Here is a 14,355-nt window from a genome sequence, read left to right on the forward strand (position 1 = left end):
GCGGGGTGGACATGAGCTTGTGAGGGAGCCTTTCACCAAAAAATAAGCTTGTTTGTAGAATTACAAGCTTAGAAGATATTCCTCTGAATAACTTTTGTGACCAAATCTTTTTGAAAAATGCTACCCAAAAGCATTGTATGGTTCACTGTTTTGGAGGATTTTTTTTTTTTTTTTTTTTTTTTTTGAGATAGAGTTTCACTCTTGTTGCCCAGGCTGGAGTGCAACGGCACGATCTCGGCTCACCACCACCTCTGCCTCCCGGGTTCGAGCGATTCTCCTGCCTCAGCCTCCCAAGTAGCTGGGATTACAGATATTTGCCACCATGCTCAGCTAATTTTGCATTTTTAGTAGAGACAGGGTTTTTCCATGCTGGTCAGGCTGTTCTCAATCTCCTGACCTCAGGTGATCTGCCCGCCTTCGCCTCCCAAAGTGCTGGGATTACAGGTATGAGCCACCACATCTGGCCCTATTTTTGAGGATTTTTAATGTGAATTATAAGCCACAGCTCTGAGATATCCTCAGCTAAGAAAACGTTTCCATCAATAGGGCATGTATTCCCATGTAAACCCCACCAGTGTCCTGTCAATAATTCTCTAGATTAGCTTTGCAGTGTTCTCACATTGTCGGAGCATGGGGTTCAGATCCGACTCTACCACAATTAATGCAACTCAGGCTTCTGAATAAATCTAGATAAGCTGGGTGCAGAGCCTCAGATCTGTAATCCCAGCACTTTGGGAGGCTGAGACAGAAGAATTGCTTGAGGCCAGGAGTTCAAGACCAGCCCGGGCCACCATAGCAAGACCTTGGGTCTACAAAAACAACATTTTAAAATTAGCTGGGTGTGGTAGAACACGTCTATAGTCCCAGCTACTCAGGAGGCTGAGGTGGGAGGATCGCTTGAGCCCAGGAGTTCGAGTCTGCAGTGAGCTAAAATCATGCCACTGCACTCCAGCCTGGGCAACAGAGCAAGACCTTGTCTCTTAAAAAAAAAATCTCTATAATGTGTTTTCTATTCATAGTAAAGGGTCTGGGAATGTTGAACACAATAATGTGTGCAGACAAATCAGAGCATGCCCTGGCCCCTCGCGTTGTGCTTGATCAAAGGACTTAGTTGCACCATTGTAATCATTTGGGTCTTGATGAAATTCTTTGGCTAGTTTGCCATCCCCAGCTTGGGGACCTAGAAGAGGTGTTCCATCTATAAAATCTCAATCACGTTTCAGTGAGATGGAATGAGAGGGTCGGAAGGCACCGCTAGATAAAAGCACGAGTGTGCAAGGTGCGCCGGAAATCCTTGCTGTTGTCCGCACCAGACAAGCAAGACATCGCCTCTGGCGTCCTAGCAGCCTCCAGATACCTGGCTGCTCATGAGGTTGTTTGGTATGAAGCAAAAGGCTTCTTCTGAATCCAACACCAGGCTCCTCTCCTTGTAGCAAAGAGGTTCCTGCTGCGCGGTTTTGTCTGAAAGAGGCGTACGGTAGGGAGAAGCCTGTTGGCGGCATGTCCATACCAGGGAAGTCATTGGGAATACCCAGAAAAATCCGTGATGACAACAGAGTGAGAGTTATGTTCGACTTTTTCAAAGGGAAGCCCACATTCCAGAGACCGATCAGCCTTGCTACGATTTTGTTTTACTCTTAGGCAAATGGCACCTGGGCTTGAGCTGCGCCTCTCGGAACGATCACTGCTACCACCCGCTCAACCATGGTTTTCACTACTTTTACGGGATGCCTTTCGGACTTTTAAGCGACTGCCAGGCATCCGGGAAGCCAGAACTGCACCGCTGGCTCAGGATCAAACTGTGGATCTCCACGGCACTCACTGGCCTCGTTCCTTTGCTGCTTCTCATTCTCAAGCTTGCCCGCTGGTTCTCGGTGCCGTGGAAGGTCATCTTTTTCTCCGCTCTCCTCGCCTTTCTGTTTTTCACTTCCTGGTACTCAAGTTATGGATTTGTTCGGCGTTGGAATTGCATCCTTATGCGGAACCATGAAATTATCCAGCAGCCGATGAAAGAGGAGAAAGTAGCTTCCCTCCTGCTGAAGGAGGCGCTTGCTTTCATTGAAAGGTATTTAGTCATTTCTTGCCTGATTTCCTGCATGGAAATTTTATTTTATTTCCTAGCAGGATGTCACATCACACCTTGATAACACAGGCCTTTAAAAATCTTTTGGACAGAATGTGTGATATTTGGTTTTCTGTTCCTGCATTAATTTGCTTAGAATAATGGCCACCAGCTGCATCCATGTTGCTGCAAACGACATGTTCTCATTCTTTTTCATGGCTGTGTAGTATTTCATGGGATATAATGGGAGCTAAACATTCAGCCTCCATGGATGTAAACACGGAAATAATAGACGCCTGCAAACTTCTAGAGGAGAGAGGAAGACAGGTAGACATGGGTTGGAGATTACCTATTGGGTGCTATGCTCACTATCTGAGCTCAGTATACCATGTAACAGACCTGCGCATGCACCTCCTGTGTCTAAGATAAAAGCTGAGGAAAAAACATTTTAGGCGACGTTTATGGTAGACTTGAATCTCCTCTTAGGTTGAATAAAACAGTTAAATTTCCTGCAAATTTTGAATGCTCAAAAGGCAAAAAAACAATTTTTTGCTCACTTTTCCATTTTTAATATTTTTACTTTTTGGGACAGGATCTCACTCTGCCACCCAGGCTAGAGTGCAGTGGTGTGAACTTGGCTCACAGCAGCCTCCACTCCTAGGCTCAAGTGATCCTCCCACCTCAGCCTCCGGAGTAGCTGGGACTACAGGCTCACACACTATGTCTGGCTAATTTCTGTTGTTTTTTTTTTTTTTTTTGTAGAAACGGGGTTTTGTCATGTTGCCCACGCTGGTCTCAAACTCCTGGGCTCAAGTGATCTGCCCACCTCAGCTTCCCAAAGTGCTGGGATTACACTGTGCCTGGCCACTTACCCCTTTTTAAAAACAAAAATCTAGGCCAGGTGCAGTGGCTCACACCTGTAATCCCAGCACTTTGGGAGTCTGAGGCAGGCAGATCACAAGGTCAGGAGTTCAAGACCAGCCTGGCCAACATGGTGAAACCCCATCTCTATTAAAAAACAAAAATTAGCTGGGCGTGATGGCTCGTGTCTGTAATCCCAGCTACTCCGGACGCTGAGGCAGAAGAATCGCTTGAACCAGGACCCAGGAGGCGGAGGTTGCAGTGAGCTGAGGTCACGTCACTGCACTCCAGTCTGGGCTACAGAGTGAGACTCCGTGTCAGAAACAAAACCAAAGAAAACCCAAAACAACAACAAGAACAAAAACCTGGAGTTACATATTTCAATCTACATTGCTTCAGCGTGGATTTCTATCTAAATTGATTAAACTTGGGAGGGTGAATATTTTTTCCTCTGTCTCAGACACAGCTGGAAGAGCTCTCTGTCCATGAACTTTTGGGAAGTGGCTCTGTGTTTGTAGAAACCTGGTTTTAACTTTTCTATGTTCAATACAAGCTTTGCAGGCATGACTGTAATGAGCCCTCATCATCCCATACCAGCTCGCTTCTACATTACAAATTATCATTAATATTATTTGGAGACAGGGTCTCACTCTGTCACTCAGGCTGGAGTGCAGTGGTGCAATCATAGTTCACTGTAGCCTCAAACTCCTGGACTCCAGTAATCCTCTCACCTCAGCCTCCTGAGTAGCTGGGACCACAGGCTCACATGACCACACCCAGTTAATTTTATAAAATTATTTTTTCGTAGAGACAGGGTCTTACTCTGTTGCTCAGGCTGGTCTCAAACTTCTTGGCTCTAGCAATCCTCCTGCCTTGACCACCCAAAATGCTGGGATTACAGGCATGAGCCGCTATGCCAGCCTAGATTACAAATCAGAGGCACATTCAAATTGTTTGTGTAGAGTTTCATTGACACTGTTTGTCACCTTCCTTACTGGGGCAGACAGGGAGGGAAGGACATATTGTTACTCTACCGGGCTGAAGGGCACACAGGGGAATATCCTTCACTCATATATCCCTGTGCACATCAGGTGATTTATTACAACACAACCCCAAGAACGGTGATGTAGCCACCCAACCAGCTCTCCGTTCATCTTACCTGCCCCTCCCATCCCAACCCACTTGCTTGGGCTATCTTTGTGTGAATATATTCAATCTCCATCTCCCTCCCTTCTTTCTATGCCGGTTGTTAAAATGTGTTAAGGAATAGCTTTAGAATGACTGCATGTGACATTAAAAAGCAGAACGCAAGGTCAGCCATGGTGGCTCATGCCTGTAATCCCAGCACTTTGGGAGGCTGAGGCAGGAGGATTGCTTGAGCCCACGAGTTTGAGACCAGCTTGGGCAATATAGTGAGCTCCCATGTCTACACAAAATTTTAAAAAGTATGCAAGCTTAGTGGTGTGTACGTGTGGTCTCAGCTCCTGGGGAAGATGAGGTGGGAGGATCACTTGAGCCCAGGAGGTCGAGGCTGCAGTGAGCTGTGATTGTATCACTACACTCCAGCTTGGGAAACAGAGTGAGACCTTGTCTCAAAATAAATAAATACATAAAATGCAGAGCACAAAAAGCAAGATGTACGTGAGGTGAATTGATTTCTCTCTTGTGGTAGGCAGGCTATAGATACAGTGAGGTTATTCACACCTTAGCTTTATCTTGTTCTCTGCCATCCAGTGTGAGCCGCTTCATGGCCCAAAGTGAATGCCAAAGCTCCAGCCATCAGACTTATGTTCTGGGAACCATGAAGGAGGTGGAAGAAAAAAAGAGGGGAAAATGGAGAATAAGGAGCATCAAATCCTTACTGAGGCACATCTGGGTGTGTCGCTAAGATATGATTCCTCTAAACTTATAACTAAAGAATGCTTTGAGATAATAGATGAGGAGAATTCATATGTTTTAACCCATTCAACAAAGATGAAAAGATGTGTTAAGCTGCTACTTTATGTCAGAAGCTAAACTGGACCCAAGAGAATATAAAATGAACTGCATTAAACATTTTTTTTTGTTAAGACAGAGTCTCACTGTGTGGCCCAGGCTGGAGTGCAGTGATGTGTTAAGAGTTTACTGCAGCCTCCACCTCCCAGGCTAAAGTGACTCCCTTGCCTCAGCCTCCTGAGTAGCTGGGATCACAGGTGTGCCATTATGCACAGCTGTATTTTTGTATTTTTTGTAGAGATGGGGTCTTGCTATGTTGCCCAGTCTGGTCCTGAACTCCTGGGCTCATGCAATCCTCCTGCCTCAACCTCCCAAAGTGTTAAGAATATAGGCATGAGCCAGTGTGCCTGGCTACATTACACATTTTCCTGGGAACACAGATGTTCTGTTATCTGTCATTCCTCCTCATATCCTTTCAACAGAAATCTTGTGGCATTGTCGACGTACAGGAGTGGTATTGTCATCTAAAGTACATAGAAAACCTCCACTAACTGCTATCAGATCTTTTCATCAATGCAGAATCACATTTAAATGGCGGAAACGACTTGATCTGTGAAGGTAATTTTGCTAACTTTCTACCCCTTAGGTACAAACGGGAACCTTTTCTCCTCTTTTTTTCCTTTCTGCACGTACATACTCCACTCATCTCCAAAGAGAAGTTTGTTGGGCACAGTAAATATGGCAGGTACGGGGATAATGTGGAAGAAATGGATTGGATGGTGGGTAAGTATTCCGTGACGCCACTGTAACTATCTCAAGTGTGGGCTACAGATAATGTCCAGGCCCTCGCATAGCATAGATCCCTAATAAGTATTTGTTTCATCCCTGAATTGAATTAAAAGCTGGCTTTTAGTTGCTCATCAATACCAGTAAAATGTATTCCCCAAGTTAAGTGTCACAGTTTGTAAATATACGTTTTCCCATCTTTAAGATAAAGACAGCCACTTTTCAGAAAAACTCATTGGCGAGATAAAGTTGCACTGTAAAGAATACTGTCATTCCTGGCCAGGCACACAGTGGCTCACACCTGTAATCCCAGCACGTTGAGAGGCCTTGGAGGGCAGGTCACTTGAGGTCAGGAGTTCTAGACCTGGTCAACATGGTGAAACCCCGTCTCTACTAAAAATACAAAAATTAGCCGGGCGTGATTATGCGGGCCTGTGGTCCCAGCTACTCAGGAGGCTGAGGCAGGAGAATCGCTTGGATCCAGGGTGTGGAGGTTGCAGTGAGCCGAGATTGCACCACTGCACTCCAGCCTGGGCGACAGACTGAAAAAAAAAAAGAATATTGTAATTTCAGTTCCTGGTTATTTTTATGGATATAAAAGGAACCACTATTCAGAGTAGTCGATTTTAGAGAAAATACATAGAAATTTGGGGTGAGAGTTTAGCCCAACTAAGGCATGGTGGGCAATAGAAAGAAATACTAAGGGTAATAACGAGCAGGTGGGAAGAGTCGCTGCATGCATTCTGCACTATTGAATAACGGCGCTGTTTGAACTGCATCCCCCCTACCTCCATGAAAACTGTGCCCTGCCAAACTGTTTAAACTAACAGTCACCCAGTTATCAGTTGCCTCTGTCTATTTATAGTGAGTGCCTTTGAAAGAAACAGAGCTTAATTTAAATGCATTTACGGGGTGTTAATCAATCAACTTTTATTATAAATAACTTTTTTCTCTGGAAAACACAATCTAAGTGAGCTATAAAATACTAGTTAAAATGACTGAAGAACTAGTGCTGCCAGGTAGGACAAAGTGGGGGATCTCGTCATGGGATAAGTTTCTTTCTTTCTTTCTTTCTTTCTTTCTTTCTTTCTTTCTTTCTTTCTTTCTTTCTTTCTTTCTTTCTCTCTCTCTCTCTTTCTTTCTCTCTTTCTTTCTTTCTTTCTTTCTTTCTTTCTTTCTTTCTTTCTTTCTTTCTTTTTGAGACAGTCTCTCTCTGTCTCACAGGCTGGAATGCAATGGTGCGATCTTGGCTCACTGTAACCTCCACCTCCTGGATTCAAGTGATTCTCCTGCCTCAGCCTCCTGAGTAGCTGGGACTACAGGCATCCCCCACCACACCCGGCTAATTTTTGTATTTTTAGAAGAGACGGGGTTTCACCATGTTAGGCTGATCTCAAACTTCTGACTTTGTGATCCGCCTGCCTCGGCCACCCAAAGTGCTGAGATTACAGGTGGAAGCCACCGTGCCCAGCCAAATTTCTCTGTTGTATTTCCACTATGTTATGTTTACCTAACATTCTAGAAACCATGGTAATATTTACCATCTATATTTAATCTCAAAGAGGAGATAGAATAGAAAGAGGCACAGGGAGTGGAGACTCATGCCTGCAGTCCCAGAACTTTTGGAGGTTGAGGTGGGAGGATTGCTTGATCCCAGGAGGTTGTGATCAGCCTGGGCAACACAGCAAGACTCTGTCTCTACAAAAACATACAAACATTAATCAGGCATGGAGTCCTGCACACGCCTTGTAGTTCCAGCTACTTAAGAGGCTGAGCTGAGAAGATCGCCTGAGCCTGGGAGGTGGAGGTTGCAGTGAGCCGAGATTGCACCACGGCACTCCAGCCTGGGCAACAGAGTGAGAGCCTGTCTCAAAAAAAAAAAAAAAAAAAAAAGAATCCAAGGAAAGTCAGTGCTACCAGGAAGGCATTTAAGCAGAAACCGGGAGAAAAGAAGGAATGTATTAACAGGAAAACCTTAAGGGCTTAAAGGCAACTAATCCCTGACATCAAACCTCTTTTTAAGCTTGTTGAACTAAAGCAAAGCTCTGTATTGATTAATGTAATCTTTGCTGTGGGATGTGTGTATGTGGGTGTATATATACATACTCACCCAGTTACAGTTATTTTATTTGCATGGTATAAATTACAGATCACTTTTATGCATAATACTATAGCCAGATTTAATATGAGTTAAACTATACACACTTACCATATGTTATATACATATATATACACACACACACACACACACACACGCCATATGGTTTATATGTATATACACGTTATGTTTTGTATATATATATACATAGTACTGTACGTTGCATATACACACATATAATATATACAGTGTAATTCCTTGGTAATGAAATACAAACACTGAAATGTGTTACAGTTAAAAACAGCTATAACATTGTAGCCTTAATGTAATTAGATAATTGGGATTCTTTTTCTTTGCTTCTTTTGAAATTGCTTACTATAGTTGTACTTTTAGCCAAATGACAGTGTCCTGCAAAGGGAATTTCTGTTGAAGTCTATATCTGAGTATTTATCACTAAGAAATAATTATGTTTGTTTTATCATATATGTAAATACATGATGAAGACGTGTTACAAAATCTATCAATTGCATCAATGAATGGCGAATATTATTTTACACAGGGGAAGTGATGAGTAGCTATTTTTCTGCATAACGTCTCTCAAATATTCTGAATGGGTTTAGAGACTAAGTGAAGTCACTCAGGAATGGAAAATCAAACGTCGTATGTTCTCACTCATAAGTGGGAGCTAAGCTGTGCGGATGCAAAGGCAGAAGAATGGCACAATGGATTCTGGGGACTCTGGGGGAAGAAAGGGTGGGAAGGGGCTGAGGGATAAAAGGCCACAAACTGAGTGCAGTTGACACTGCTCCGGTGACGGCTGCACCAGAGTCTCACAGATCACCGCTGAAGAACTTCCTCATGTGACCAAACACCACCTGTTCCTTCAAAGCCTATGGAACTAAAAAAAAAAATAAAAATAAAAAATTATGCATGTTTGACTTATTTCAATGGACCTATACTGTCGCACTGTCTTTACTAAGGAGTAATATGAAAGTGCTAAGTGAAATACAAATAGCTGTCTTTAATGTTAGCTATGAAACAAGGGTATCTTTTTCCTGAGTGATCTGGGGAAACCAGATTAGACTTACTTGTCCGCAAAAGAATTCCTTACAAAGACTGAGCAGTTCCTCTGCTAATCCTTGTTTTAAGATCTCTAAGACATGCTTATGTTCTCATGACTCTCAGAACGAAGCTCATCTTGAATTTAAATGCCCTAGAACAGAATCTTAGGATCTTCACCTGAGAAATAACTTCTGAAATCATCTTCTCAAATGCTCTTAGTTTTGCAGATGAAGAACACGGAGTGTGGAGACATGAAGAGGCTTTGGTGAGTCTACACCGTAAAGGGAGCAGGACCATGAGGTCCGGACCCCAGGTTATCAACCCCAAATGCAAGGTCCTTCTCCCTCCCCAGCTCCTGTCCTTCCATTTTCTGTAAGCACATGCCAGGGAGAAGGTAGTAGGTAAAAGCAAGTGATTTACAACCAAGGAGATACGTTCTTTTCCACACAGTGGTGTTCACAGAGGTGGAAAGAATGTTGTCTAGGGTTTGACACAGTGGGCAAATGGGAATTGTTCTTCTTGCCAGCTATGTATCTTTGGACACATTCCCTAACCTATCTCTACTTCAGCTGTTCCATCTGTGAAATGCAACTAAAAAGTATATTATGAGACTTAACAAAGATTAACAAAGATAATATCTGAAAAAGACTTAGCACACAGCCCACAGGCCCAAACAAATATTATATTTCCTTTTCTAGTGGTTATTTTGAAAATACCGTAAAATTAAAATAGAAAAGATGCCATCTTTCAAAATGAGACAGTCCTTTCCCATTGGTCTAAGCACTCCAGACTCAATGCTTCATTAACCTATCATGACCCACTGCATTGAGAAAATTGCCTTCACCAACCTTGTCTATCTGAGATCGATGTTTTCCACATGTCCCCTAAGCCCTTAATTAACCATTTTCCCTAAATAGAAAGATAAATTATAAAATTAACCCTACAAATATAGTTACTGAAGTAATTTCTATTCTTTCCTTATTCTGAATTATTCTTTAAATAATTGATGTTCTTTCCTTTCCATGGAGCAACACGAGCCTGAGCAATGCGTGTTTTTAATCACTAGATGAATTTAAACACTAGGTGGCGTGCTGATACCGCTGTCTGCACCGCCAGCTCAAAATTCCTAATAGGATAAATGTGTACATTTATTTCATTTTTGTGAAGATAGCATACATTTAAACTTCATTCTTAGAAGATGAATTTGCAAAGGAAAAACACCCTTTTCAACCCATACTGTTTGATTGCTTCCAGAAATTCACCTCCACCTACTTTATCCATCTGAGGTGGTCAGTGCTTTACATAAGCTCCTGAAATCCTTCATAGCGTTGAAGGAATGGAATGCATTTCCTAAAGTTTCAGATAGGAATAGCAGAAAGCAAAAATTAGGGAAAGAAGGACAGACAGCAGGGTAGCGGGGGAGAGATACAGACAGATGTATCGAAGTGCATCATTTATCATCTGGATTTTTTTAAGTACATATATTTTAATTACAACGAGTATTGGTGATCCATGCTATTCATTCAACCCTCAGAGGGTGAACATAAATGGAGAACCTACAACAATCCAGGCACCGGTCTAAAGTTGTTGAAAAGATACGTGATTTCTTCTGTCTCAAGACCATGTTCGGAGGATGAGAAAAGCAATGTGAATTACAGTTGAGATGGGCCAACGCTAAATCATCTCAAAAGGCTTGGCTGAAGCCAGCACTCACACCTCAGATCTTAAATATAATGTAGGTTAGGAGGTAGTGTATTTAGGAGCCTTCTTGGAATGATTTGTGAAAATCTGAATCTTTTACGAAATTTGACTTGGGTAGTACGGGGATTAGAGAGCAAATCCCGAATTAGATGGACCCACAAGTGGTAAAGACTCCTAGGGTTAGGGTTAGACAGTTTTCCTTACTCAGGTCTGCACGTGGCCTCAGCAGCCCTGCCTCTGGCTAGAGCAGGTCTCCTTGCACTGTTGTAAAAAACAGCGGGAGATACAGGAAGTACACATTGCGTGGAAGCACAGTCTGTGTGGGTGGATACCTTGGGGTGACGTTATGAGGTGATGGTTAGTTGCCCGGCCACCTCTTGGTGATGGTAATTGAGCAATGCACATGTTCCAGCAGCAGATGGCAGGATGACAGTCGGATTCTGCAGAATCGAAAGCTTGGCTTCTGATTCAGAAAAACCCTGCCTCTTCCAGTATGGCTTATTGGATCTTTCATTCATTTAGATGACATTCAAGTGAAACTCCTGCTTGGAAATGCCAAATATCCACCCACATCTCCTCCCTGTATCCATTGTTTAAACAGTAAAGACTCCCCCCTTCCTTCTTCCGTTCCTTCCTCCCTCCCTTCCTTCCTTCTTTCTTTCTTTTCTGAGACAAGGTCTTGCTCTGTCACCCGGGCTGCAGTGCAGTGCTGCAATCATAGTTCACTGCAGCCTCGACCTCCCAAGCTCAAGTGTCCTCCTGCCTCAGCATCCCAAGTACTTGGGACCACAGGTACGAGCCACCACTCCCGCCTAACTTTTGTATACTTTGTAGAGATGAGGTCTCACTATGTTGCCCAGGCTGGTCTCAAATTCCTGGGCTCAAGCCATCCACCCACCTTGGCCTCCCAAAGTGCCGGAATTACAGCCATGAGGCACCATGCCTAGCCTATCTATTCTTATTTCTTCTAAGCAGAATTTTGACCAGCAATCCAGATTTCCTCATTTTAACCCCAAGAGCCAAATTTAGGTCCCTGCCAAAGAAATGCTATCAATAGTGTAGACTCAGGAAATATGCACATTTAAGAGCAAACGTTTGCAGAAACTCACTCTTGCTATCAATATGAGTAATAATGACTTAAGCAACCTCAGTTCTCGGCACCTTTCCTTTGTGGATAGAAGCAGGTATATGGTTTGCAAGGCCAAGTGCAAAATGAAAATGCTCAGCTCTTGGGGAAACAGGTAAAAATAAAAATAAAATGTTTAGTTCTGCTAAAGCAAACTAAATACGGCCTGAGAAGGACTCCATACTTCTATATTTGAGTCCTTGCGGACAACGGGTATCCTAGCTTAATAGGCAGACCAAATTGAAAACCTAACCTAATGGTATGCATCTGTAACGATAGCTGAGTGTTGGCCAATCCCAGCAGCCGTACTTCAACCACTGATAGACCGCTGAGTGCTCAAACCGTGTTCAAATCAGGCAAGTGCCAACGCCAAGCTGGAAGCAAACTCACTGTTTCTGTACCGCACTTCTGGTTCTTGTCCGTCACTTTACTTTTTTTGTTTATGGATTTGTTCTGACCACGAGGCACCCCTGGAGTCTCTCTGAATCTGCTGTGATTCTGGAGGCTGCCCAATTCAATCATTTCTCTTCCTTGCTCAATGAAACTCCATCAATTTTCATTTGTCTCAAGTTTTCTTTTAACAGCTCCCTGTTCCAAAATGTTTAAGAATTTCCACAGGGTGCCAGCAGAGCAGAAGGAAAAACAACAACAATAGCAACTGTTTCCTCTGCCTTCTCAATTCTCCAGCTACCGCCCTGGAAATTAAACTGACAAAAGAACAAAAGAAAAACAGTTTATTCAGACATGCCGTGCATATCCACATGGGGTGAAACTCAGTGACGAGTAACTCAAAAACGTGGTTAGAGCTTGGAGGGCATAGAACAAATCACCCAAGAATACCTTTGTCAAGAAGGAAAAAGGCCTTTTAAGCTCCTAGCAGCTGCAAATTTGGGGAAGATAAATACAGGAGGGAAATGAATGGAAAATAAAGGGAAATTGAGTAAGCTTTCTTATATGTAGATTTCTCTAGGCCTATGTCTCTGGTAATTAACAGTCTAAGCTTACTTTTAGGCAAATAGAAGAGTGCAGAGAATTTTGGGATTTTTTTTCCACTCCCTTAGCTGACTTGCTTATATTGTTTTGAGTAAAAAAAGCATGAGATCATGTCCTTTGCAAGAACACAGATAGAGCTGGAGGCCATTATCCTCAGCAAACTAGCGCAAGAACAGAAAACCAAATACTGCATGTTCTCACTTATATGTGGGAGCTGAATGATAAGAACGCATGGACTCGAAGAGGGGAACAACACACACGGGGGCCATTGGGAAGGTGGAGGGTGGGAGGAGGGAGAGCATCAGGGAAAACAGCTAATGGGTATGTGAATCCAGAACGTCTGAGACGGGTCTCAGTGAACTTAGAAAGTTTTGCAAAGGTTGAGGACGTGCCCGTGACACAGCCTCAGGAAGTCCTGACCACATGTTCCTAAGGTGGTCTCAGCACAGCTTCATCTTATGCATTTAGGGAGACATGAGATATCAATCAATATATGTAAGAAGTACATTGGTTTGGTCTAGAAAGGCTGGGAGACCCAAGCAAAAGCAGGAAGATTCGAAGCTGGGAGAGGGTTTCCCGGTCCCAGAGGAACAGTTGCATTCTAATGAGTTTCTGATGAGCCTTTCCAAAGGAGGCAATCACATATGCGTCTATCTCAGTGAGCAGAGGGGTGACTTTGAATAGAATGGGAGGCAGGTTGGCCCTAAGCAGTTCCCAGGGCCCCCAGTATATATTACCGTTTCACAGGTTCTAAGCATAACGCCTGGGTGATGATAATCTGTATAAGAAACCCCCACGAGATTTTATTTTGTTTTCTTTTAGCAGATCTTGTTTCTCAATTGTCTTCAGCTCAAAATAACCCTTGTGTCAAAGTGATATCTTTTGGGGTGACCTATTCTGCTCTCCTACAGCAGCTTTAAGCAAAGTTTAGAGCTGTCTTGCAGAAGACCACCAGGATGACCGAAGAGTGTAATAGAAAGGAGAGTTGAATTGGTGAGGTCAGGTTGCAAACTGCGAAGTTAGAGTCCCTGGCATAGACAGAAGGTGCTCTCTCTCGCTGAAGAGGGAAGTGGCTGGGGCCTCATGCCTCATAGGGATCATATTACACAATGGAGTCATGTATATTCAGCAGGTTTGGGGGGAACTATACATATTTATGAGGGGAGCTGACTGCATGCCTGATGGGTAAACATATACATAACATATGTCCCATGTCCACTTTAGGGCTATGTTTTTGCGTTAGAATGAAGTAGGGTATGGTGGCTCATGCCTGTGTAATCCTAGCACTTTGGGAGGCCAAGGCAGGTGGATCACTTGAGCTCAGGAGTTTGAGACCAGCCTGGGCAACAGGGTGAAACCTCATCTGTACAACAAATAAAAATAAAAGAATAAGCTGGGCATGGTGGCACGCGCCCGTGGTAACAACTATTTGGGAGGCTGAGGTAGGTGAATCGGTTGAGCCCGGGAGGTCGAGGCTGCGATAAGCTATGACTCCACCATTGCACTCCAGCCTGGGTGACAAAGTGGGACTGCGTATCCAAAAAGAAAAAAAAAATTGGCTCCGTGTGTGAAGACAGTTTGTGTGAAGCCTCTATGCGCTGCTGAACCTGAAGTAAGGGCTGCAGTTGCTTATCAGGAAAGAACGTGTGTAAGGCTGGTCCCCTGTGGGAATAGTGGTCTGGGTTGTCAAGCGTTAGAAGGTGCCGGGCACAGTAGATTATGCTTGTAATC

Source organism: Callithrix jacchus, chromosome X (genome assembly GCF_049354715.1).
Source record: "Callithrix jacchus isolate 240 chromosome X, calJac240_pri, whole genome shotgun sequence".
NCBI lineage: Eukaryota > Metazoa > Chordata > Mammalia > Primates > Cebidae > Callithrix > Callithrix jacchus.